The sequence below is a fragment of the Etheostoma cragini genome, chromosome 14, assembly GCF_013103735.1.
Source record: "Etheostoma cragini isolate CJK2018 chromosome 14, CSU_Ecrag_1.0, whole genome shotgun sequence".
Classification (NCBI taxonomy): domain Eukaryota; kingdom Metazoa; phylum Chordata; class Actinopteri; order Perciformes; family Percidae; genus Etheostoma; species Etheostoma cragini.
Window position 1 is genome coordinate 7,787,775 of NC_048420.1, and position 26,769 is coordinate 7,814,543.

Sequence of the window (26,769 nt, forward strand, 5' to 3'; positions counted from 1 at the left end):
AGAGAGAGAGAGAGAGAGAGAGAGAGAGAGAGAGAGAGAGTGTGAGTGTGCAACCCTATGGAAACCAGCAAGGAAAAATTACAAAAAAGCCTCAACTCTCAAAACCTGCACAGAATTTTTAGGAGAGAAAAAGCCAGTAGATTTTACATAATGTATTTTAGTAATTAGATTATGTGACGTCTCTGTATGTTACAGGCTCTTTATGAAAGCCATTTCAGATAAATCTATTAACGTAATAGCTAAAATTTCTTAAAAATTAATGACTTTAGTTTTACTTTTTGCCAGATTTAATGCCAATTAAACAATTTTCCATCAGGACTCCACCTAACCAATCTAACTACTCATAACTGGAGCTTGATCACAGCCAATTTAAAGAGCGCCTAAAGTCAAAGAATACTTTTACGACAAATGAAAAACTACCATGCATAGCAGTTGAGATCCTTTGCTTTAATCGCCATCTGGCATATTGAAAAAAGTTCTACCAGAAGAACACTTTAGAGTAGCTAAGAAAGTGTCGATTCTTATTAATGAATCAGACATTTTTGTATCTGACATGGTTGAAAGACTGCAACCAAGAGGATTTTGCCTCAGGGATGGTGGGTACACACATGGGGCCACTTATGTAGCCTGGTCAGGCAAAGAGAGAGGTTCAGGTCATTTTATCCCTCATTACATGGGCATACATGTCAAATATCTACACCCTGGAGGCCCATCCTTTTTTCTTCTTCTTTTAAAGCCAGTTCAAACACGAGGCCAAAATCTAAAGTAACCTTGCTCTAAGAATACTGTTGGAGTACACTCGCGGTGCAAAAAGGAGGAATTATCATGAGCTCTCTGTTGAAGGGGAAGCCAATTAATAGTGTGTTTGAATAAACTTTTCACAAGCAATCTGAAATCAGTTTTTTTCCTAATTTTCAGGATTTTGAAAATCAAAACTAGGATATAACTAAATATTGAATGATCCTGTCAACACCAACTTATCCTTTAATGCACAACAGCCTGACTTTACATTGGGTTACCTGACTTTGGGTTGAGAGAGTTGTTGACCTCGACACATAGTGCTGCACACAATGCGGCAGTGCTACTTTAACACTGGCACATATGGCAGTTGCCCTTTCCTACATCTTTCAAGTTCTGCATTTTATAACAGAAGATATACAGTTTAAGTTGGTTGAACGCCACAATTTGTCAAGTTGGAGACAGCCGGCCTTTAAATACAAAAAATAAAAAGAATGCATGAATATGAATGAATATAATCCTGGGTTAGAAAGATACTTGTTAATCAATCCTTGCCTCTTACTATTCTTTGTTCTTTTTTAACTACTTATTTTTAAGCTACACATCCATGAAGAGCTTTATTCCAGGTTTTGAAAGAAGCTTGTGTCAATTAAGCTGTCCCACAGATGACAAGCATATCTTTAAAACTATGAAGCAGAGCTGTGATCAGAGCGGAATAAGTCAGATTTAAAACTGGAGCAATATTGGTTTACTATATGCTAATGTCTGTGTCTTTTCTCCCTGAAAACGGGATGGGTTATGTTTGTGGCTGAATCAGTTGTGGTCCGATTATAAAAAACGAAGACGTGTTATGTATATGAGGAAGAAATGAAATTCAGTGGGGTGGCAGGAAGAGTGACCTCTTTACCTATTGATTGCATTCTCTCTGAATGGCAGATCATCAGGGTGTGTGAAGCACATTAATTTTGAAAAGTGTCAAAAAAGGTCACTTTGACAAACTTTTGAAATGCCTCACACTTACTGAGGCTTTTCAGATTATACAAAGTACAATTTACAAATAACCAAACCAAACACCTCAATGTCGATATTGGGACGATATTGTAAGGTTCACTATTGGTGCTTAAACCAATTGTTATTTACGCAGTGAGATTTTTGATAAATACACAACAGAAATGATTGAACGACTTAGTGGGTACAGGTAAATAATATAATACCTGGAACAGTCTGGTAAGTTCAGAAAATTACATCACTTTAATGTAATGCAGCCTGTCCAATACTTACCATTTCACAATATCATGATATAGCCAAAATCCAAGAATATATCTAGTCTCATATTGTGATATTGACATAGGATCGATATATTGCCCAGCCCTAAAATAAAGCTTTAAAAAGCACAATCATGCTAACTGCCCAAAACCACTTCTGATTTGTTGTTAGAATAAAAGCTAAATATGACTAAGTTAATGTGAGAGATATTAGAGTGCATTAAGGATCAACCTATATGGATTTTTTTAGTACCGATGCCGGATTTTTTTCTCCTTATCTTTAGCCGAGGGCCGATACAGGCTGCTGATTTTCTTGAGACGATATTTGAAACGGATACTCTTTTTGCTACCTTAATTTACATCATAAAAATGTAAACCCTGCTACACTGGATTTGTTTTCAGAATCTGCTCTCCTATTTATTTTTACAATAAACAAAATCACAGTGTCACTTGTGTAGTCATCTTTATTCACATCACCCAAATTATGTGTGCAATGTGCATCATATGGATGGGTACACTGCATATGGTTAACTGTGCAAGGGTAAAAGGCTTTCATCAACATCTACAACACAGCCTTGATGATGCATTGCTTGCCCACGTGTTATAAGCCAGATATAATCAGGTCATCCCAAAATGTCCTTTTTTAAACACATTTAAATAACTTAAAACAAACCTGAAAAGTAGCCATTGAAATGAAAGTGCTTGATTTGTAATTTAAGGCTGCCATGGTGCTAGTGGCGGAGGGGCAGGGCTTGATCTGCACGTAAACTGCAGCATCCCCAGCTTCACAGAGCTGCCTGTGGACGCCTGTCTACTGCCGAGTGCAGCAGCCAGGGGATAAAAATCGGTCTATCACTAACATGCGTCACCAAGAATGATTAGTCTGGCCATCACCAGACCAAGTCAAGCTCAATAGACTTGAGATTGAGCACTGGTCTGGGGAGTTTCTTCTGTATTTTCTCTGCACAAGAGGCGTGACCAACGGGCATAGTTCAAATGAGTCTACACACTTGGATAGTCCTTCAACCAATCAGACCAACGATCCGGGGGACGTAGAACCGACAGCGGCATCAACGGGTTGCTGCGCTTCGGTGTGTTGAGTTTAAACAAGAAGCTGCTTGGTTGCTTCTCTATTGTCATTGTGTTAAACCCGCCAATAGCGTTTCAGGTAGATAAGCCAATTTGTGATTGGTTACCGCAAAATGGTGAACTAAAGCAGGAGAGTTAAATGTGCAGGTTTTCTAGACAGAGCTGTGAAGGCAAATTCAAATCGCCGGCGGAGTGGGCCGGGAAATATGGTTTGAATTATGCGTATTCCCTTTCTTGCCAAGAGCGAGAAGATTGATGCCCCTCATATTATTAAAAGGGCTGTCAATCCATTCAAAGATTTCACCCCAATTAATTGCATGACTGTCCATAGTTAACTTGCAATTAAGTGCAAAGTTTTTAGCTGTTCTAAGCTTAAATTTTTAAGACTTAAGTGGTATTTCAACGTCCTGAGGTGGTAACTTAGTTCCCATCCACAGTGGCTGCTTTCTAATGATCACTGATTTAGATAAAATCAGATAGAATTGTAAGAAATAAAGCCCGTTACTCAGAATGGGAGGACTCTCTTTAGATTAAGTGTGTGGCTTCTAAAAGATCCTTTTGGGATTCAGGATCAGGTTTCCAAATGACAAATCACAGAATGTGCGCGCGTTAATCTTGCACCAACAAATGTTTTGTGGCAACCAAATGAATTTACATTACCTTGTCATTGTGTTAATTTTGACAGCTGTAATTATTAGCTTAGAATCAGTGCTGTCAGTTAAACACGTTATCGCATTCACTCAAACCCGTTGTAACGGCGTCAATAAAACAAAACAAAAAAACAAACATTAAAATTCTTTTGGCCTAGCAAACTTTGCTGTTTTTCTTCCACAGGATGTTGCAACAAAAGTGTAGTAGTACAAAAGAGTAGTTACGTTACATTGTGAGTGGATGGCAAACGTTAGATGCTGAAATGAATGCCAATAAGATTCTGAATGGAAATTTAAGTAACTTTTTAAAAGTTGCCAAATGGTTCCATTGACAAGACCAAAGTGTGTTGGCGTTGTGAACTGAGCTATCATCGCAGCACGTCCAGTCGGAAACACCACTAGATGGCCAAGCACACAGCTGATGCCAAGTCTCCCCCCCCTTGTGAATTTATTTGTGTTGTACTTTTTGTATATTGTGCGAGAGATTATTTGCTCCAAGTGAGAATGTTAGTGTGAAATTTAACACTACAGTAGGCTAAATGCCAACGTTATTTTCAATAAAAAAAAGCCAATCCACTTTTCCATTTTGATCAGAGCATTAAAGAGAAAAATAGATAAAATCAAGGTACATTTAGAATAGATACAAATGTGTGAGTAATTGAGATTAATTGCGAGTTAACCATGACATTATTGCGATTAATCATGATTAAATATCGTAATCGTTTGACGGCACCACTTAGAATAAAGACACAGTTAACCTGGCTCGGTCAAAAGCTAACAACATCTGCCAGCCAACACTTCCAAAGCTCATTGAATGTTTCATGCCTTGATGTTGCTAGGCAACAGAGGCTTCAGGAAGTAACTGCTCCTGGCCAAGAAATGGTCTACCACAAAAACCCCAAGGCAACGTGTCGATGTTCCACTTTGGTTTCTGTACATATTAAAAACAGACAAGACATGATGTGTTATTGGTTCTTAAATACAGTATATGTGGTGCCGGCAGGCAGATTTACCTTTGGAAAGAGCCAGCCTGCCCGTTTCCAGTCCATAACAATTCCCAAACGTGTGCTTTTTTTTTGAAAAGCCTGAAATCACAGCACCTACAATGAGTAATCATCAGCAACATTTATACAGCCATTGTACGTGTCTGATAACCGTTGTTTGCTATTGTGCAGCTGTGAAGGTTTCAGCTTGTGACAAATTCAGTCTGACAGCTGACAACTCCACAAACTCCTGACATATGTTTTCCTTTTAAGTAAACCACTTAACAGTGTAGAGTTCAGATTGGGGTCGCCACCCGGAACGTAAACTGGTGGGAATAACTGAGGTGGAAAAACAGGGACTAAAAACGTTAGGATGTTACATCTCGTTAATTCAGTTTGAACTTAAAACTTGGTTAATCCACCCCAACGAGAGAATGAGTGTACAGGGAGGAGTGCCCACAGCTTTGTGGCGTTTGGATTAACCCGTGTTATTGGGTTGTCACTTGCTTTTATATCCAAACTGTGTAAACTTTGCAGGATTTAGGCCAGGTTCTGTGCAGAGTGATGTAGTGGGCTCATCTACTAGGAGTGGGGGTGAGAAGAAATCAATACAGCATTGTATTGCAATATTTTCTGTGGCAATACTGTATCGATACACAGAAGCCAAGTATCGATCTATCATTATATATGTGTTGGTCAGTTTGTCTGCTTGACAATCCCACTTTGCAGCAATACAATTAAAGTGATACAAACAAACAGAAATGTATATTTTTAGATGAAACAGATGTTGACTAAGTTTCCGTTTGAGGACACAATTGCATTCTAATGCAACAGGTTTAAAATCGCAATTACATCATATCATGACATTAGTATTGTGATGATATCGTTTTGTGAGGCCACTGGTGATTCCCACCCATATTATTTACAGAAGCTTGCGGTGTGAACATGATCATTTTCAACATGAGTCTTGGCTTGGTTCAATAACCTTACCAACGTTCTGCTGAGCTGGGGCCATTTTGTGCTCTCATTGTAATAGTGACATATCTCACAGAAGCAACAAGTAAATGGATAGAAAAGCTTATTGTGCCGTCTACTCAGGATGTTGTAAAGCTACTTATGAGAGGAGTCATGAGTAAGTGTGCAAGAAAAATGGAGAAAAGAAAACTGTTATTCAAGGTAGATTGGATGTATTGATGAATTGTTGCAAATACAAACTCACCAATAAGAGGCACGTCTCTTTATTAATTCTTCATGAAAAGTAAGTGAGAGCAATCGTAGTTAGTGTTCGTTTGGGTTTAAACAGCTGGAAGAAAAGATAAATGTCAGAGAGGTATGGGTGTGCTGTCTTGAATTTCTGCCTGACAGCCACGGCACAATAACAGCTTTTGCTTGTTCCCCTGTCACTTACTGTCACTGACAAGTTGTTCCAAAATCCAACACTAACGCAAGACTGCTTCTCACATTTAGCTATGTTTACTCCAAGGTTTTTTTTCCCCACAGTCTTGACGTTGTCATTACACGAACACACGCTACTTTATCCACACAGTTACATGAACAGAACAGAATTACATTGAAAAACACATCAGGATGTACAATGGCACAGATTAAAGGCTTCATGTCCAACATTAATCATTATTGTTCTGGTAGAGCTACAGGAGTTTAACATGGCAAAATAATCTACATACATACATGTGCATTAAGCGAAATGCTAATGTTAGCATGCTAATGTTCTCACAACGACAATTTGACATGCTGATGTTTAGCAGGTAAAATGTATATCATGTATACTCTGGATTTAGCAATGAATGCTAGGTTTGATCGTTGACATTGACCACAAAATACAGTTCCGGCTAATGGGAATGTCATTAGTTTCTTCGGTATTTGGTCATTAACCAGAGTGCAAAACCAGCCAATAGAACAAACTAACATCACCATGACTAGAGCAAAAGTGCTAAAAACCTGTCTTACACATATAGATGTCCATCAGTATATATTAAATTCAAAGCCGGAAACCACATCATGTCATTGCATCCTTCATGTGATGTCTACATGTGAATGTGGCTTCTAATGTAACCCAGTGCTTCTGGATACGCAAGGGTCGGCTGGGGTCCCGTGAGACAAATGTCCCAACCAGAAGGTTTACCCGTAGGCTTCGCACAGACGTCCTCTTACTGCCAAGTTTGAGTGACCACAAGGACATGTGTGCGTAGCCACCGAGCTGCTGTTCACAAGTACAATCCAGCCTTTAGACCAAACTGTATGGCCTATTGATATCCCCATTCATAGGGGTGGGTACAGAAGCAAGAAACATGTGAAAAGATTACTCTATGCATGTGATCATGTGTTGGATAAAGGGAGCTGCAAGTGGTGGAGACTGGGTTACACTGAAAAATAGGGAATACAGAGAGAAGAGAAACAAGTGAAAAGTCTGTGAGATGGTTGGAGGAGCAGTAAACACGCGCCTCATTTGTATTCCTAGCAGATCGTGCTTGTCTTTAGCCGCTCCAGTCCCCTCATTTTATGATATATTCATTTCTTTACATACTATTTGTATTTACAGAGGCAAGTCCATTTACAAGTCCTGTTTCTTTACTCCTCAGCCATGATAATTTTGTTGTTTCTGAGGATAAACAGGGTGAGTCATCCATTGAAAATGTCCTTATTTCAAAAGAAGACACTGTGCTGAGTAAGATGTGAGGAAGGCAAAATCAGGCTGGATTTATCAGGGCCTGCAACAATAAAAGTAAATGAGGGAGTAAAGTAAATATAATAACAATAATACTGTTCTGGGAGGCATGCCTCGTCTGTGGAAGGATCCAGAGCCTCATCTGAGATGTGGAAAGAAAGGAGGGATGCCCAACACAGCAATCATTTTGGTATGGGCCAATGTTACACGGGTAACTAACAAGGCCTGGATGTGTTACTTGGGACAGAATGGATTTGAAAATGTAGTAGGTACAAAAACGGCATCCTCATCAACCGTAGCTCAACCCCGTCATGTCCTCCTGTTGATAAATGACCATTGTGGAGGAGAGCGAGTCTGTAACATTAAGACCCACGCACAAAAAAAAAAAAAAACAAGAAACATGCACATGGGGAATCCAGGAATACTTGTGCACATGTGATGTGAGTAATGGGGGTACGCAAGTAGGGTCAATTTGGCATTTTCACACTGAAAGGTACCCACCATTAGCCAATGCCAGAGGGTCTGTCCGAGCCCCTTGCACACTATTAACCCACTTGCAGGGCCACTGGACTAGGAAATGGGGACTAAGGGGATTTAGCCCAGAGGAATACCTGTGTGTGTCTGTGAAACTGCACGCATGTATGGGCAGTATAAGCATAAATATGCAGAGCCAGATAAACGTGAGACTTTGCTTGTTTCGGCACATGGCGTGTGTGCAAGTGTGTGTGTGGTTATGTTTCCATGTCAGTAGAGGCTGCTTGCCTGGAATGTGTTCACACATGCAGTCGGATGAATGGAGCTGAGGGGTCGGAGTTGAGCTGTGACAGTGGCAGCTGTCAGCACTGTGGTGTGTGTGATGTATGAGCTCATCCGTCACTACCAGCCCCTTTCTGTGGAGGGGGTGGAACAGTACTCCCAACATCATTTCCAATTTATCCCTCGGTCGATTCTCATCTTGAATAATATCTGAGCGGTATTGTTCCTTGTGGAGATCAATTTGCATTTCTTCTCTTGTATTCCTTGTTTAAATGTTGGCACAGGCGTGTGAGATATGGGTAAATATTGGTAGTTTCTTCTTTGTCTCGCTCCATCTTTGTGAGTATTATGATGCAAATGTTTGCCTGTAGATGGGCTCGACAAGTGGGAAAACATGGGCATGCAATAACAAGAATAAAACTGGAAAATGCTTGACTTCAAATCCATTTCAAAAGACTGAATCATAAAAAAAATTTAACTTTGGCTATGTTGTTGCAGATGTTGGATTTAGATATAAATGTGGTTGCTAGGCTACACACACACACACACACACACACACACACACTGAATACCAAAGGACACACTGGTGCCACAATGGCAACATGCTGCCAGTTGGCCACACCTGAGTTAAACCCCACAGAGGATGAGACACAGCTGCAGAGCAAAGACTCTGACACACATGCATGGTGTGTGAGTATTTGTGTATAAGACTGGGATAAAGCCCAGGGGATACCTTAAAAGAACAAGAATGCTGACAAGAGGAACCCAAAATGACTTAAAACAACAAAAGAAATTCCTTGCAGGCCAAAGTTGCCAAGTGTATATTCTTCTTTACCAATATATACCCTCATGTCTTGATATTTGAAATGGTTAAAATAGATCTGCATAATGGATGCAAAAAATGAAAAAAATTAAAAAAGTTTCTCAAGTGCTGTTTAGGGCAGAGGTGGCGACAATACACGTCAGCCCTCCAGATCCCCACGGTGTCCAAGTCTCTGTGCGGGAAATATTAATAGTCCTGTGTAAGGTACGCCTTTGAGATTAAGTGCAATATTAGGGGATGTGTTACCTCATGTCCTTTTACTTGAAAGGCCCACTGAAGCACATTGAGCAGTCATCACTGAGATCCCTTTATGGCTGTCCAGTCTGTCCTCATGAATTACATCTCAAATAATTTCCACCTTTGTTCATGCACGGCGGTGCCAAGAGCCCCGTGTCTGACACGTGTATAAATCAAAGAGAAATTCCCCGTTCGGAGGTTGCCGGATGCAAGCCATCGTTGGGGTCATGCTGCAAAATATGGACATGAGCGTTCTCCATAACACTGTGCCAAGAGCAGATGCAGAGCCAATCGCGAGGTATGACAAGTGCACATAAGCATGTTTTATATTGCTAGTTTAATGCCTCCCCATGTTTACATCAATCACGTTAGAAGAGAACGTGCCCTTCAACAGCAACACATGCACGTGCATGTTCTGACAGCGAGCTGTGATAAAGACAGAGCACAAGCTTTTTGTTTTAGCTGTGGTTAGGCTAATTCTAGCTTTGAAACCAAGTAAGTACTGGAGAGACAACTATATACAGCATATGGAAGAAAAAAAAAGAACAAAAAAAAATCACCTGCATTTTTCCTCTTGTTGTGATCATTTTCTTGCATTTTTTTTCTCTTTGTCCTCTGCAGAAGGTTTCGTATCATCCTATAAAAAGGTTCCATCGCACCAAGTGAAAGAGCACTTTATTTTGGGTTACAGATTGGGGTGCTACGAAAAAAAGAAAAAAGAAAAAACACCCACACCGGCTGTGACTCATGCAGCAAAACACGTGTTTGCATAACTCTAAATAATTGCATAGCATCTCTCTCCAAAAATCTTGTCATACCCTTCTCCCTCTTTCCTTATACTCCCTTCTTTTTTCTCCCCAACAGTGAAAGACACAAACAAGAAAACCAATAACTCGCTGCCCTCTGAGACGATAACAACTGAGCTACACATCATGAAATGATATTAACAGCACCATCCAATTCTCTCTGTGGAGAGCATGCTTACTATGCACAACAACCAAACTGCCACTTATTCATAGAGCAACAAAAACAACAACAGGCCACCACTACCTGGGGCCAGTATCCACACACGCCTGTGGGATTCGCAGAATCTTGCACGGCTGCCCCCTAATTAACTGTTCTCCTCCAACAAATGCTGATTGTTTGTGAAAGCCCCGCTTTCCTTTCTTGATGCAGCTTTCCGCAGCTTCATCTTCAATGGCCAGCAGGAGTGTGGTCGCCGTGATCCTCTCCGACCCGTCTCTTCTTCATCACTGGTTAATGGGATGTTTCCATTAGCAACACCAGCAACTCTTTTGCATTGCAGGGAGAATGGGTGGGTGCCAGAGCAAACTGGGACATGGCATGGACTGGGAGGGTGGATGCTGCTCTGTGCCTCTGCTGTCAAGAGTAGGTGTACATTTTCCTCATTTTTGAAGAAAAAGGTATGCGGTTGAAGGCCGGGACATAGAGTACATTCTGATCCCAAAGGCCATATACCGTATTTTACTGTTGAGTGGCTGCATTTATTATTATTTTGATCCTTCAGGCTTCCTGTGTCTCCATCACTCTGCCTTGTGTAGAGCTGGTGGTCTCTGAGGCAGCAACATTCCGTGTTAATGCATCACTACCACTTGTCAGGCCTGTTGGAATAGATTGTGAAGAGGATGTAAGGGGACACTGCTAGAGGAAATTAATAACCCAAGGACTACATTATGGCCTTATTGACAGACAGTAAAACTCCTCCAGACATCTCTCACTGCCTTTCTCGTGCCGTCTCTCTGTGAACATGCACGTTAAGATTACCAAAAAAAAAGACAACTTTTTTTCTGGGTTTGACATATACAGAGGTATTTCTGCTTTGGCAAAAATAAATGAAAGAATTTTTGCTCTACAGAAGCCAAACTCTTTGCAATAACTTTAACATGCTTTTTTTGTGCTAAATACCTCCACTGCAACTGAAATCTCAAAATGCTGGCTTTCAATCTACATCCAGCCATACATTTCTGAATTATTGACTGACACACACCCACACACACCTCAGCAATTGAAACTTCACCATGGTTTCCAGCTCCAAATTCACTCAGAGGGATTCATTTTCAGTCAAAATAAGCCATCCACTATATTGGATTATCAGTCTTAATGTTCATACCTCAATTTCACATCAAATAAAAAAATGTTTAATTTGTGCAGCTCCTTAAGGACACAGGTCTGGTGGAACTATTCCGGAAAAGGAAGATATGATGACCTTTAAAAACCCAGAGGCAGCCAGTTGATTGGCTGTGAATGGATATAGTCCCAAACCCCACGTAAATGAGAGATGAATTAAAGTGTTGAAAGTACCTTTCTCTCCTAGCTGTCCTGTCAAAAGAAATAAAGGAGGAATAGCCCCAAAAAATAAGCTTTACACAAAAAAAAAAGTACCATACTTTTTTGTTTGCGGTATTCTGTGAGTTTTTAAATTGCATGTCAGCAGTGGCCTAAAGGTTAAGTGGGCTGTTAAAGTAGCTTCAAAGATTTTTCTTACCTTCAAGAGTTGTTTTTCTTCCTCCTCTGCACAAAGCTCATCCTCCTCTGCTTCCATTCTCAACCTATCAATATCTCTCATTGGGATTCTGTACATTGGTGTAGGTCTTCCTTCACTCAAGCGTTTCTTTCTTTAGCTGGTCTCGTCTTTCACCACAGCCTTTTGTCCTGCCCTCCTCCTCCATTCTCTACCGAGTCTCTCAGTGGCTTTGTGATTTCCTAGTTCCTTCTTTTCCATCGTTCTTCTCAACTTGCTTCAATTCTCTTCCTGCGCTCCATTTCCACTTCTTTCAAATCATTGTGTATTCCTGGCCTCCGCCTTTTCTTCCCAGTCTGCCCCATGAACGTCTTCAAAGTCCCCATTTTCATTTCTTTTCAACGTTTTGTCTTGCCATTTATAGAGGACATCAAGGGACATGGACATTGAAATAGAGCATTTCTTTATTTAATATGAATTAAAATCAAGAATTAATACATTGGTTTTCAAATGCATGAATTAATCATTATCATACAGTAAATTGGTATTCTATAAAAAGATTTTCTTAAACAGTAAATACATGATTTGAAAATACATTAATGAATTCCTAAATAAAAAAAGAGCATTTAAAAATGTTTAAAAACAGTATTTAACCACATTAACCGGTTTACGGCATAACGTATCCATTAAATAATAAACTTCTCTCATTAAAACAATAAGAGAAGATGGAAATCATTTCAGAAACGTTTTGGCTATCTCTGATTATTTGATCGCTAACGTTAGCTCAAAACGCCATTCCACTGACAGCCTTTGTTGTGTTTGATGCTAGCTTGTAGCCAGCAGTGAACAAGCTTCGTTAAGTAGGTCCATTTATGCTGTATGGACATTACAGAAGTCTCTCGTTAGCATCTTGTATTCTACTTGTCGCAAATTAACGCAGCGTGACTCACATCTGCACTCAACTCACATCTGGCGGTGACAAGGCATTAAAAAGGGCCATTCCTTTTCTAATTTGCTGCTTTTCCTCATCCAATTTGGAATTTGCCTCTCCATTTAGCCTTTCTTTGACTCTTACGGGTCTTGTGCTGGTTGGGTAAAACAATGCAAACGAGCATGGGAACAAGCTCTCTGGCTGGCTAAGAAATACTCTATTTCAATCCCAATATCCCTCGAGGTCCTCTTAAAGACGGACACATTGTTGTTGTCCGTCTTTAGGCGGCCTTGCGGATTTCTCCTGTGAAGCTCTCTGGGGTCTGATGCCACCAGACAGGAGACCTGTTTTTGGGATTGTGTGTTCTAATGTGTACACAGCCTCCCAGTTAAGCGTTGTGTAATATCTTTGGATTCAGATACTGTCCATGTGAAAAACACCTATAGCTCAGCTGACTGAGAGTGACTGCATGTAAGCTCTAATCACTTTAACCCCATGTTGTCCTTGGGTCAAATTGACCCAATTTCAGTTATTTTTCTTTTTATTGCCACAAAAAAAAAATGGGCCGTCAAAATAAGCACTGAAAAACCAACAACATTAATATCAAAAACTTTTGAAAAAACACCAAAAACATTTAAAAAAAAAAAAAAACACCCACAACATTAAAAAGTGACAAAAATGTCAGAAAAAGTGATATTGTTGAAAAATAAGTGACAAGCATTGTTCTTGCTGTTGTGTTTTTGTTGTGTCTCTCTCCTTCCCGTATTTCATTGAAACATTTGATTGCAATGAAGAGTTGTAGAAAATTCACACTTTTTTTTTTATCACATATTTAAAAAAGACATGTTAAACAGACTGTATGAATGGATAAGGTGCCTTAAAGTCCTAAATAAAGCAACCATTAAGTGGCCAATTTTATGCTCAAATGCTTTAACTATGAGCTCAGTGCGACACTGGCTTGAGCAAAATGCTTTCAATATCCAAAATGGAGTTGATGTATGACTTATTGGATATTACATTTATCCAATACATTCTATAAAAATGTAGCTTCAACCTTACAGGTCACTTTTAGCGGTGGAAGCCAGAGAAATTCAACCTTGGTAATTTGATGCGTCTGAGGATGTCTTCAGGTCGAAAACAGTGCTTCTTCCAAGACTGGCTCAGGCATTTACTTACTGACAGGTTTCTTTTACGTGACTTTTTCTCTTTTCTGTGTATTTCACTTTTTGTCATTCTGCATCTGTTTTTTTTGTGGAGGTTAATCACATATCATCCCAGTATGCACAGCTTTCTTTTCATATAGCTTGTGTACTGAATAATGAGAAAGCAATCCAGAAAAATAGAAAAAGGAAGCCAAAGAGTTCAGTTCATATTATTGAGCATTGCGTTCTTTAATCATGAATTGTAATATGGGGAAGGGAAAGTATTTGTGAAATAAAGCAACACAAGAGTTACAGAATTATGATGTCAAACTTCAGCTGTTATACACCTCTGATGGCAGTCACAAACTATAGGGGTTTTCAAGGTAATTTACTAATCTACAGCTTCACTTTTGTGGTAATTTACTATTTGAGCCATGTCTTGTCTTAGGTGATAGGTGTCTTTGTCTTAGGTGAATCACAAACAATGGGATTCATTTTTCAAAATGCCAAGAGAGTTAAACTCTGTTAGGAAATATGCTAATGAATTACAACGTTAGATTACAAAATTAAAGACTTGCTCGCCAGAAAGTCTGCGCCAGTGTTTTATGTAGCTGCCTTTAATCATAACTGAAGTATATATTGTGTAATCTCACTTGTAAATAACTTTATCTTTGACACATTCTCAAACACGCCAAGTTTATGACTGTGTTTCCATTAAAAAAAAATTTTGATTATGAAAACGTATTTCAACTTTAATTTTATACTCTTACAGATTCATTTGTAGATCAAAGATGATCTGGTGACATCTTCTGAAACATTGGTTATGGTAAGAAAAGAAAAGAAATCCTTCATATTTGTTGACTCAAGTGACACTTGAGCATTACAAAGATACAGTAACCGGAGTCAAGAGCGCAGGTTTTACTATACAACTCGCTTTTATTCACTGGAATACATGTGAAATAATGTTGAAACAGCAGTTGTGAGTATGAGCTGTTAAATGTGAGGAGGTTGGGGTTCCATCAACTCTCTGTCGATCTCTCCCTGTGTGTACAGTATCTGTGAGGTGGCACAGGACATCAGTGAGGTGCTAATAAGATGCTGCAGTGGAGCATGGGACAGAACGAGTGGACAATCACCACGGTGAGAGATAATTTCACACTCTCTAACCTGATAACAGTCCAGCAGCTGCTGGAAGCACACCGGGCAGAGAGACCCTGCTCAGTAATCTCTCTCCGAGCTGAACTAAAGTAGAAAAACCCAACAACATTTGTGCAACGTACAGGCAGGGAAGCTAGCCCGTGTGTGAGGATCATCCACTGGCAATCAACCATCCATCAGCAACCTGGTCAAAAACTCTGCTGTGTTACCCTCTCATTTCCAGAACTGAGTTTCACAACATCTTTGAATGTCTCTATTAGAGACAACATCATCCCTTCAGCAAGTTCTTTGACGGTAGCTGCTTTTGGTTAAAAAAATCATGTGTTAACTTCAATTCTTTTTAGCAATATGTGAAGGTAATATCAAGTAGAGATTATAGTTAACTTCAACCATCTTTATCAATACATACAACCTTAAGCTTAAAGGGAGGCAGTTTTGGCCATTTCTTCGCCGTTTTCTCGCTTTTTGCTGTCAGGTTTCTCTATAGAGCTCCCCCTACAGCTTCAGAATAGATATTTGGCAGCTCCTGTGATAACTGTGAACTCCTCGCTCCGTCAGTCTGACATTTCCTCTTTCTCCGTTCCTTCCGACAATGCTTTCCTAGCTTTCCACTTCTTTTTGCCGGCTCAGCCATGACAATAGTGTGAAAAACTCTTCAAAAAAAAAAAAATCCATTGCAACCATGTTAGCCGGTTCCTGAATGGGCATGAATTCATTATATCGTGAGACCTGATATCACGCGATACATTCTGACAGTGAGGCTGGCAACTCGCCGGGCTGAAAACCTGCAAGGGTGCTTTTTCCGCACACAAGCGCTGGGGGGGTGGCCAAAACGACCACCATTCAACTAAAAAAAAGTCAAACATTCCAATGACTCCGAAGCTGTTCAGTCACGCTAAATTAAGATTAAAAAAAAAAAAGGCCCAGCGCAGTTCCCCTAAGGCAGAAAATGTCCTCACTTACCAGAATTCCTTTCCCCATCTTTCTTTAATGACTAAGTGAAGGTTATGCACAAACTCAAATGTGTCTTCATGCTATCACAGACAATTGATTCATCCGTCTTACACCAGTAATTGCCATTTGCAAACAGCCACAGAACAATAAATCACACATACACAAAAGCAGAAATAAAAAGGACAATCCGAGACAAATCATAATATAGATACTATGCTATTGGTGTTGCAAACTTTCACTTTTCATTTTCAGTTTAAGTACTGTGTTTCAAAGATTCAAGTTAGTGTGCTGCATGGGAAAAGATTAACGTGTGAAAAGTGTTTAAACCTGATCCAAATTCTTTAAGGCAGAGTGAAAAACTGGCAGGCATTCACTCTGATGCACTTAGTTGTAAACACAAACTAGTGCCACAAATGGTTGTGGAATAAATGAAAAATGAGAGGGTGAAAAAATTACACTGACACCTTTGTCTTTATCAATCACTAAAGTTATTCAATGAATGAGTTTGAAAGATACAGAGCGTAGTTTCTGTCGCCCTCATGAGGAATTCTAAGTGATGACAACACTGTTGGCGCGTTCACAGTCCCCAACCTTCCTCCACGCAAATGCTAGTAGCCAAGGATGACATGAGGATTAAAAAAACTAAACATGGACTATTCTGAAGAAGTAACTATCTTCACTCGAGTTTCGGTGCTCAAAAGTTGCCGGACGCCACAATCTTCTGAACGTAGCCACACTGAGAAATCCAGAGAGAGTTGTGTGGAGCTGATGTAGTTCTAATTAGCTTTGTAGCAACTCATTCGACAACGGCTTAAATGTAACAGTTGTTCAATAAATATCAAAAAAAGTTACGCACTATAGCTTTAACTAAGTGAAATATGTAAAGCTATGGGAAATAAGTTACTATAAGAGCTAGTTGACTAGCACTCACTCTGGGATATGAAAAGGGAAACGGAAGGCTGAATGAATCCCAGATCACAAGGACAAAAATGCGTCATGTTTGCAAAGATTGAACCATCAAGAATACTGAATTACTTTTCCAATGTAACACCTGAATATTGTTTACAGTCAAGTCGTGACTATTTCTAGGGCTGTCCCCTTGAAGATGTGAATGATCAGAATCTGCTTTATTTACCAGGTATAAGGACACATCCCAGGAATTTTGCTTTCGTATTGCTCACAATGCATTTATTCATACAAAGAAATATATATATATATATATATATATATACGGTATTTACACACACACACACACACACACACACACACACACACACACACACACACACTAAACAGAAATAGACAGGTTGAGGCAATAGTGCAATGAAGAGTGCAAAGTCAAAATGAGTAAATTATAAATTAGCAAAGTATTGGTCAGTGTCCAGTGTAATTCTGGGGGCATTCTGGTCCCCACAAGTAGTTGCAGAGAGAGTGCTCCTCAGTTTAATGCATGCTCTCCGGTACGGGCGGCTGCATAGGTGTGCGTGTGTGCGTTGATGGCAAAATGTGGTCCTGGAGACCCCTACTACCACAGAGGCAGTTTTGGGTACTTTGCCATGTCTTGCTGCTAGCAGATGTCACTGTGATGGCGTCGCAACCGTGCGAGATGCAGTCAAGAAACTTTACAGGTGTAAAAAGACAGGTCCAGCCCTAACTATTAGTGATGCAAAAATTATTCCAAACTACAAAATGGTTCAGAATGTTCTCTCTTTGCTTCATGTTTTTGATGTTGGTCTCTTTCCATCAGCATAGGGCTGTCACACAAGTCAGCAGAGGGACAGAATGGACAAACGAATGAAGGCAGTAATGGAGAGCTGAAAAAGGAAAACATTTGTTTCATTACGGATTATTATTACAATCTTGTAATGGAGGTTTGCCTTGTTTGAGTGATGATGGGTACTTGTTGGTTTTTAAGCCCATGAGCAATTTGCCAAATCACACGTACTACTGCTTCACTTGCCTTGGCCCTCTATAGTCTTGCCAAAAACATCTCTGGTTTTAGAGCTGTAAATGTGCCCACACACACACACACACACACACACACACACACACACACACACTAACTAAATGGTCCTCCTACCTTGTCCTGTGTGGTACTGCACTGCAGATGTTAGTGATTAGCCATGTAATGTTGATGACCTGAGTCCCTTTCTCGGCTTCTTATCCCACTCACTCTGTGTCCCGTCCTCTTGGTCTCAAATCAGACAGACAAGCAGAATAACACACAGGCAGACACACTCACAAATGCAGGCACACAAAAACACACAAATGCACGCAGACACATAAATGCAGGCGTACAGCTACACACAAACACACACACACGGCAGGAAGCGTCATCCTGTAATGTTGTTGCTAGGCCCCGTTATGTGTTAGATGCCCTGAGGCCATGGGGTTCAGCTCGAATTAGCCTTGTTCCCTACCAGAGGATGGGCTATTTACACATGTTGCCAGGCAATTAGGCACTTGTCTGACAATGGGTTTTCTGGTGAGGGCTGACAGCATTATCACATATAAGGATAAGGGGATGTGAAAGCATGATTGGTTTCTGTTGGAAAGCAAAATGGGTCTTAGGCTGTCTAATCATCCATTCTCCTCTTTTTGCTTACATCATGTGTACCCATGCCTACTGGCAAGAAGGGCAAGAAACCAAAATGTGCTCTTAGAACAAATGTTCAGAAAGGTTTTGTTATAAAAATGCATTCCTCATTTGACAGCATAGAAAAAGTGTTATTCTCAACAAAATTCTTCTGAATGTTGCCATGTCAGAATGTGTCACACAACCAAGGCAAATAAGCAAAAGTATTCTTTTAGAAGGCTGGACGTAACACTGGTACAGCCACATAATGGACAGGCAAATCAGAGTTCCCGAGGCGGTGTGTAGGAGGAAGACCTAAGCAAGAAACAGAGTAGTGGCTGCTTCAGTCATGTACCAAAAGCCATGTCTTCAGAACGGTATTTTAAAAATGAATCCATTATTAAATCCACTTATCGAATCATGTCTAATCTTTTAGGAAGTAATTTAAATTACAAATGAAAAAAAGATCAATTTGTGTATTTTAGGACAACAGAAATACCAGCAGTGATGCTGGGTGTACTCAGAGGTGAACCAGGCTTGACTCTTTTCCCAAGAAAGGGCAGCATAATACAGCCCTTTAACCTGGCTTTACATTACTCTTTAAACAAAAACTATATCGCCCAGACAGAGTATTCCATTAACAACAGCTGGTAACTGTAGCGTTTCAGCAGCTAACAGTAAAAAAACAAACAAGATAATGAGCACAAAAACTATACAATGTCATCAATGTGATGCTATCCTCCTCAGGGGTAGCATCAGGTGCACTAGCTCCACTAAGGACTCTCCTGAATCCATTTTCCCTGGGCCAAATTAGTCCATTCGGAGTGTTTTCTCCTCCAATGGGGGATATGGCTAGCTAATCAAGTATTTGAGCACAAACAAATCCAGAAGGGGACAAATAATTAGGAAAAAGGCTGAGTATTATTAATACAATATACAAATGTGTGTGGTAATATACCACAGAGTTAAGTAGTCTGTTTATTCACAACAATAGCAAACCCCTATATCTTTACCAATCTATCCTTTAGAGACGTTTTACAGTTGACGCATCCAAGCCTGCGCGCACCAATGTGACGTCAACATGACAGATCTCGCTGGCGCGCCAGGGTTTTACGTGTGCATCCAGAGGGCGCTCCACTAGTTTTTTCAGCGGTGCGCGACAAAGCAAAAACAGGAAGCCTGAACAAGGACTCTCAGAGTGACTGCAACTCTCTTGTAAGCTTGCTGGGTTAAGACAAGTTCTTTTATGGTGAATGGAAGGCTTGATCCAACAAAGTAGGTCATCGAATCAAATCAAAGCATTGACGTCCATGCTGAAGCCACTTCTGCCATTCTTCACCTAATTCTTCTTCTTCTAGTCTGTAGAAATAGTAATGACAGAATCCTTTCCTCATTAGCGCCACCTCAGTTCAGGACTGCAACTAGTGTCGCGCCCACCACTCGGAGTCTAAACAGTTACGGTGTTCTCATGACGTAACATTTGCGCACGCCAGATTGGCTGCATCTACTGTATAACGGCCTTTAGCCTGCTTCGTGTTTGTGAGATTAGGGTTGTGGCCATTCTGGGGGGGATTTCTGAACAGGAAACAAATGTCAAAATTACTCCAACAAGGGTGTGACATAGATTTTATGGTAAAATCCACAAGAAAATGTTGAAGCTCTTCATTAACATAGTGACGACTGTATTGAAGTTTAAAGAAGTCCTTCCAGTCTTGGTTATGGGTAACCAGAGTACAAAGTCACGTGATCCTGCAGGGCCCGTGGTGGATGGATGAGACAGTAAACACGTATAGTTCTGCCTGTAGAGAGTGCTTACCGTATTGGTCAACAAACTCTGGGTTTCCACAAAATGGAAATCACACCCTGACAACATGTGTGTGTGTGGGCCAGTGGCTTATACAGTACACCGTCCCATACTATTAGCCTGAAATCTGATTTTTTATCTTGTACATGTTTATTTTTAACTGCTTTTTAAGATTGAATTTTTTATACTGACTTTTACTATTTTAATCTTTCTACGTAAAGCACTTTGAATTGCCCTGTTGCTGAAATGGGCTAGAAAAATAAAGCTGCCTTGCCTTCATTGTACCTTGTTCATGCACACAACCTCACATGGTTCTTTAGTGGAAACATGCATGTCCGTCTTGACAACTTTACACTGATTAGCAGCATTACAAAAGGTCGTTTGCGTGAGAAGTCACACTGCTAAATTGACAGGTTTCATTTGGTTTCCCTGCCATTATGATTACCCTGTTCTTTTTCTACACTCACACAGAAAAATACACACTCCCACGTTACCTCGCATGACTAGCAGACCCCATGCCTGCTCCCTGGGGCACTGTGGTCCCTTTTATTAGAAATGTATTCTATCAGTGCTTTTAATGTAAAAATGCAATAAAGTCATTTCACGCCATGCTGAGCAACTTTGCCACATTATTGTTAGGTCTCTGTGGCTTTCAACGGTGGGACTAGACCCACACCTACATACACACACCTACACACCCACAGGTCTTGGCAACCTCAGGTACCTCCTCTTTGACAGGTAGAGGGATAAAAATGAACAGATGACTAGCTCAGTAAATCTCTGTGTACACCAGTGTTGGAGTGGAGTCAGCGGCGACAGAATAAGCCTTGTGGAGCCTTTCGAAGGTCTGAAAGGTGGGGATTTTCCCGGGGATGTCGCAACAGTGTGGTGACACACACATGGTGGGGTTCACAGTCAAACAGCATCAGTTTGTCTGGGTTTTCTTGTCTAAATGAGCCATGAGATAAAATCCTGCTGGGAAGTTTTTCCATCATTTAAATTGCACGTTTCTAATTGTATCTGTTCTCTCTCCCAACCTTTCCTCATTCAGTTGCCATCGGACATGGCTTACCATCTGATAAACTCTTCATGGTCCTCCTGTCTGGGCACAATCAAAACACAAATATTACAGACCGACCTCACCCAGAATAGCATCAGATTGGTTCAATTGTGCGAGCGGCTCACAGCGAACCACGTTTCTCCTCAGGCGGAGACCTCTTGTGGCGGTAGTAGTTATCACAAGAACAAACAAGGAAGCGAGGTGACAAAGCATAAAGCCAAATTCTGCAAAAGGAGACAGGGGGGGGGCGGTGAATCTTTCAAGAAACTCAGGACTATTTTTACTCAGGAGACCAGGGTTTGTGTTCCGTGTGAAAACCATAAGTCTCACTCTCTCATTTTGAAATTAAAATCAACTTTGACGGGCCTTTGTAACGAAATGATGTCATGTTATGTTTTACATGACTCATTTTACGCCCATCCCTGATCTTCTACTTATCCTAACTAAGTGTGCTTGCATGCCTAAACATAACTGGTTCTGTTTTATAATGTTATCTATGTGTTTAAAGCTCCATTGTCTCATGTTTTGCGTTCATTCTTAGCAAAAGAAAATCCATTTTTTCCATATTTGATTCCATTAAGAAAGTATTTGTTAGCGTAGAATCTGCCATTCAGAATACATGCGAGGGACTTGCTAGCATGTATTGGGGAGAGAAATGGGAGATTACTGCTTCTGCCGGCAGATTTGAAAGCCTGTTGAAGACGGGGGAATCACGTTGATACTTTACTCACATTAGCTTGCATTTGTTTGGGAACCTAAGAGCTGATGTTAGCGATGAAATGGTACCAAAGTAAAACTATTATGAATACTCATGGACAGTTGGTTGTCATATACAACCTCCTCGCTAGAAGGGAGAAATTCTTACACAATGTAGCTTTAACACTGTGCCCGTTGTTTAAAACTTCCACGGCGGTCAGATGTCAAGGTCACCACCTGTCAACCACCACTGTGCGGCAGTCATGTCATTTTGATGGTCATTGACACTTGACCTATTCTGCAATTCATGTATAAGCATGTGTTGGATAATAATCTGCGAGCTCCATTTTTCTCCCTCCAAGGCTCCAGTTTTGAGGAAACATCCCGCAGAACAACTAAACTTATACTTGCAAACTTTGCACAGCAGGTACTCTTGGGAAGCTTCTAAAAAGACGGTGGTGAAAGCTGGTGAGTTATGCAATCAAACCAGTCAAGGGAATGCTCATTATTGTGTGTGTCTTGGTTGGTTTGTTTGTTTAGTTTTGCGCCCCCCCCAACCCATCCATCCTTTCTTTTCTGTTCATCTCTCAATGGCAAACTGTGTTGTCTCGTCTGAGGGCTTCCCGTCTCTTGGTGATATCACACTCCTCTCCGTTTGGTATGCACACCACCTAGCTGCTTCAAAATGTTCTCCTGCACAGTGCCAAGACTGACATGGCAGGGTTCACTGAGGCTTTATCCATTCTCCCATTCAATCCTGCTGCTTTGTCAAAAGCTATTTCCTTGCAAGGGAGTCTCAACGACCAGTAAAAGGAAAGGCAGTTTTGGATAGGAGGGGGAATCGCGATTTTTTGAAAAAATAAAAATGTAGCATAAATGGAAATGTTAATCTTACAATATCACTTTTTTTTTTAACAGAGAATATACAATTGGTGTCTCAAGAACTGATGGTTAATTTGTGCCTGGCGCTGTCTATGTGGCTGACGAGCCCATTTGTGTTAATCAGGAGGAGCTCTTTGATCACTTTGCTACTAATTTGGGATAACGCATGTTCCTTTTCTAAACAAACAAAGGCCTACTTTTCTGACTGTTCCTTAAATAATATGTTCTGTCCATCTTTCTTACATCGCCTCTAAGCTGTAATTGCGTGGCAGTCTGATGGTTAGCAACAACAAACACAAACTTAAATTCAAAGTTTAAAAGAGACACTTTGGCAATTTTCAACCAGCTTTGTATCATATAAATGTGGTTAATGTGTGTAAAAAAAACTAAAAACTACAGTATGGTAAACTCCCCTCCATCATGCTAGCACCCACATCTCTGTGCTTATCTCCCAGTTGAAATTGCTTGAACTACAGATGGTCCTTCTGCTTACGGACACAAAGGGAGAGCTGCCCCTCTCTCTCTCAAACTCAGACTGAATCAGATTAAACTGTAAAACCAGGCAGCGCTTATCAAATATAAACCAAGCTGCTTTTACTTTATTGCCTATTTCTCTCCTAAAATGTGTTTAGAAACATATCAGCTGAGACTTAAATTGCATGACGAGATTTTGTTTTTTTTAAACCAGCTGGACACCACATTGCTTCCTGTGACGTGTTTCAAAAGAAAACTCTGGACTAACTTTCTTCTCTCTTTTCCCTTGCAAAACAACTATGGCCCATGTAGCTGTTGCCCCTCAGGGCTTCCTTTTCAAAACGTAATAAATGTGTCATTTTAAAAATGTATTTTTTAAGTGATATGATGTGGTACAGGAGAACTAATTGCTCTTGGTTTGATGTTGGGGAGATAATTGGGGCTACGATTTCAGCGGGTGAGTCAATAATTGGATTGTCATGTAAACAGGATTATAGAAATGTGTCAATTAATGCAATCATAATCAGCTTAAACAAACTGTTTCACTTAGTTTTGGCAGTGGCATTGTTGTCACATGAAAATGTAGCCAAATCTAATTAAATGCTACCATATTAGTTTGAGTAAAACATCCAATGCCATTAATAGTGCTTTATGCCGGTCCTGCAACTGCAGGATTACAATACAGCCGTCTGTGTCTCCGTTGAAGGGTCGTATCAGAGGCATAACAGAAGCGGACAAAACTACAAATTAATGTGTGTGTGTGTGTGTGTGTGTGTGTGTGTGTGTGTGCGCGCGCATATAGTACATCAAAAGCATGCAAGCTTTTTCAGTGCAATTAGATATCTATCAATGTGTGTGTTCGTTGCCCAAAACATCCACACTTCAGTGTTCAATCCTACTGTAGACCGTCGTGTCTGTCTGCTGCTGCAGTGCTGGGATCCTTCCTGACCTAGAAAAGCGCTGAGACAGAGAGCTGAGACTCTGTGCGGTGAGAGCAGGAGGGGGAATCCAAGCCCCGATGCTTAGCTTCACTGAGCCGGGCGGCCGCCTCTCTCCGTTAACAGCACCGACTCCCCACAGCCAACCAAAGTGGTGCTGTGGAACTCTGCTGCTCCAGGTTTAGTTTAGGCCCCAATCCAAAGTTCACTGTACCCCTCCAAGGAACCATATTTGAATAATGTGAAGACTGCATGCGTTGTCACATATTCTAGCTGTTTCCTTTGAAAAGCAATTTAAAAAAAATAAGACTGGATCATTCTTGCCTTTAAGATCACTTTAAGTTGCAATAGTATTGTATGCTTAGAAGAGCAGTATCTTTCAAGCACTATTTTTAAATCTCAATACCAATCATCCTCCCATAACACTGGGATTAAACAGTCTGTGCGGTGTCATATTTCACTGACAAATTATTTCTTATGCTGCTAAAGAGGACAAAAGCTACTGGCAGAAAATGCTTGAAAACTTTCATAACCCTTTACCAGATAGCATTAGGTCTTTTCAGAACTATAATTGAGCCTGTCCCTTGCTGACAAATACTGTAAAGCGATAAAGAAGGTGAAGCAACAAGGGAGCACATCTGTGATGTATCATGGCAACCGAGGCAGATGGAGAAGAGGAGTGGAATAGGAAAGCCATTCACAGCTGCACAATAGATTAGTCGCACACTCTCGCAAAATAGACGACGGCACACACTGTCCTACAACATCAATCAGGCAAGAGGCGAGCATATTGTCTTTGTGATGAGAAGATTATATGCTCCACATGCAGAGTCAAATTAACTTTAATTACAGTCCAAGCTCCCCACTGTGCACAACAAAGACAGTGGTTTGTAGGCTACCCCGAGCAGCCTGCGTGTGCACCATTCAGCGTCGGATAATGACCCCCGACTTATATTTAGTAGGAGAAATGTGACACACAGGACTCTGAATTGTTTTTGTGTATGAAGGGGCAGCACTGAAACATCCTCTTCCACTTGGGATTAATGTCAAGTGCATCATGCTCGGACCTCGTTCCGAGCAAAAGTCAATTTGGGTGAGATGAGATCGTTGCCTTTTAAAAAGAGCCCTAAAAAAGTGGCCAGACTAACAGTCTTCTGGACACGGCATTTGCTGTTTATGTTTAAGCAAGAACAACACGTGAAAATGCATTCTTCCAGCTGATGTCAGATAAGAACCAGCCGGGCTTTAACTTTGTGGCTCCCTCGGGGCGCTTACAACTTTTGTTCATCTGATCACACAGACGGGCTAAACTGCTGCTCCGTCCAACCAATTAACATCCACTGGTTTCACAACGGGATGAAAGCTGGCGTTCTGGTTATGTTTTGGTTTGCAGAAAACGTGTTGATTTATTGCACCACCCTACTCACTCATGCACCCTTTAACCAAGCTACTAGTGATAACCGCAAGCAGTGAAAATAACCCAGAGACTCAGAGACAGAGACACACACAATCACAATGTGAACTGACTTGTTTCATCACGTACAATTATTTTCATTGAGTTGACTATAACTGGTGCATAGGAGTTATGTACTTTGAGAAAGGTAATGACATGAATTAAGTCCAGGGTCATTGTCCTCTTTTGATGTTCTTGATGTTGCAGTGTTAAGGTCCTAGAAGGTTACCTCAAAGCTAACAGCTCTAGACTGGTTGTTTTATTTAACTGGCAAGAAAATGTGTTACCACTGATGAATCAGGAATATGACATTATTATGCACTAATTACTTAGCAGGTCGGATTTCTCAAGAAAACAAATTACTTGAGTTCATAAAAGGATTTTGCTTCATGGAACACAGCAGGAAGGGAGCCGTGTTCCTCCAACACAAACAGAGCTAAAGCTCGGAAAGATTCGGTCAATATGAGCTGGTAGAATAATTCAAGATGATCAAAAAATGACTTTCAACACGATTGTTCCTCTTATTAAAGCAAAATTTAAAGCAAATACACATGAGGCAAATAGATATACTTTCTGTGACAGTAAGATTCAAATTCACTGGGAAGAAAAAAAAAAAAAAAAAAAAAACTTCACATTTTTGGGAAGTATGCTTGTTTGCTCCTAGAGTTAGAATACAAAAGATGGTTTACGGTAAATATGAAGCTCATGCCAGAAACTAGTTAGTTTAACATAAAGTCTCAAAAAAGGGAGAAACTAGAACATAGTGAAGCCAGACAGATTTCCAGCCAGATCAAACTGTCAAACTAGGCGTTGCTATTGAATTGTGAGTTACTGTATTGCATACATATACATATATCTATCATCTCAAATGTTTTCAGAAATACATTTTATTGAAGTTTAGCTGTAATGTGAAAAAGCTTGTGACCAGGTGGCCATTTTGTTTTCCAGCGTCAAAACGTACCAAGCACCACATGTGTCGCTCAGAGCAAAGTC

At 40.5% G+C, this 26,769-nt stretch overlaps 1 long non-coding RNA gene across 1 annotated transcript in view; it reads left to right on the forward strand.

Annotated features, from left to right (window-relative positions):
- Nucleotides 1-15,470, forward strand: part of LOC117956890 — a 21,524-nt gene extending 6,054 nt beyond the window's left edge. The window contains exons 2-3 of the long non-coding RNA XR_004659393.1: nt 39-41; nt 15,359-15,470. This is a non-coding gene — a long non-coding RNA (uncharacterized LOC117956890). The remainder of the gene's footprint in view (nt 1-38; nt 42-15,358) is intronic.
- The last annotated feature ends 11,299 nt before the right edge of the window (nt 15,471-26,769 follow it).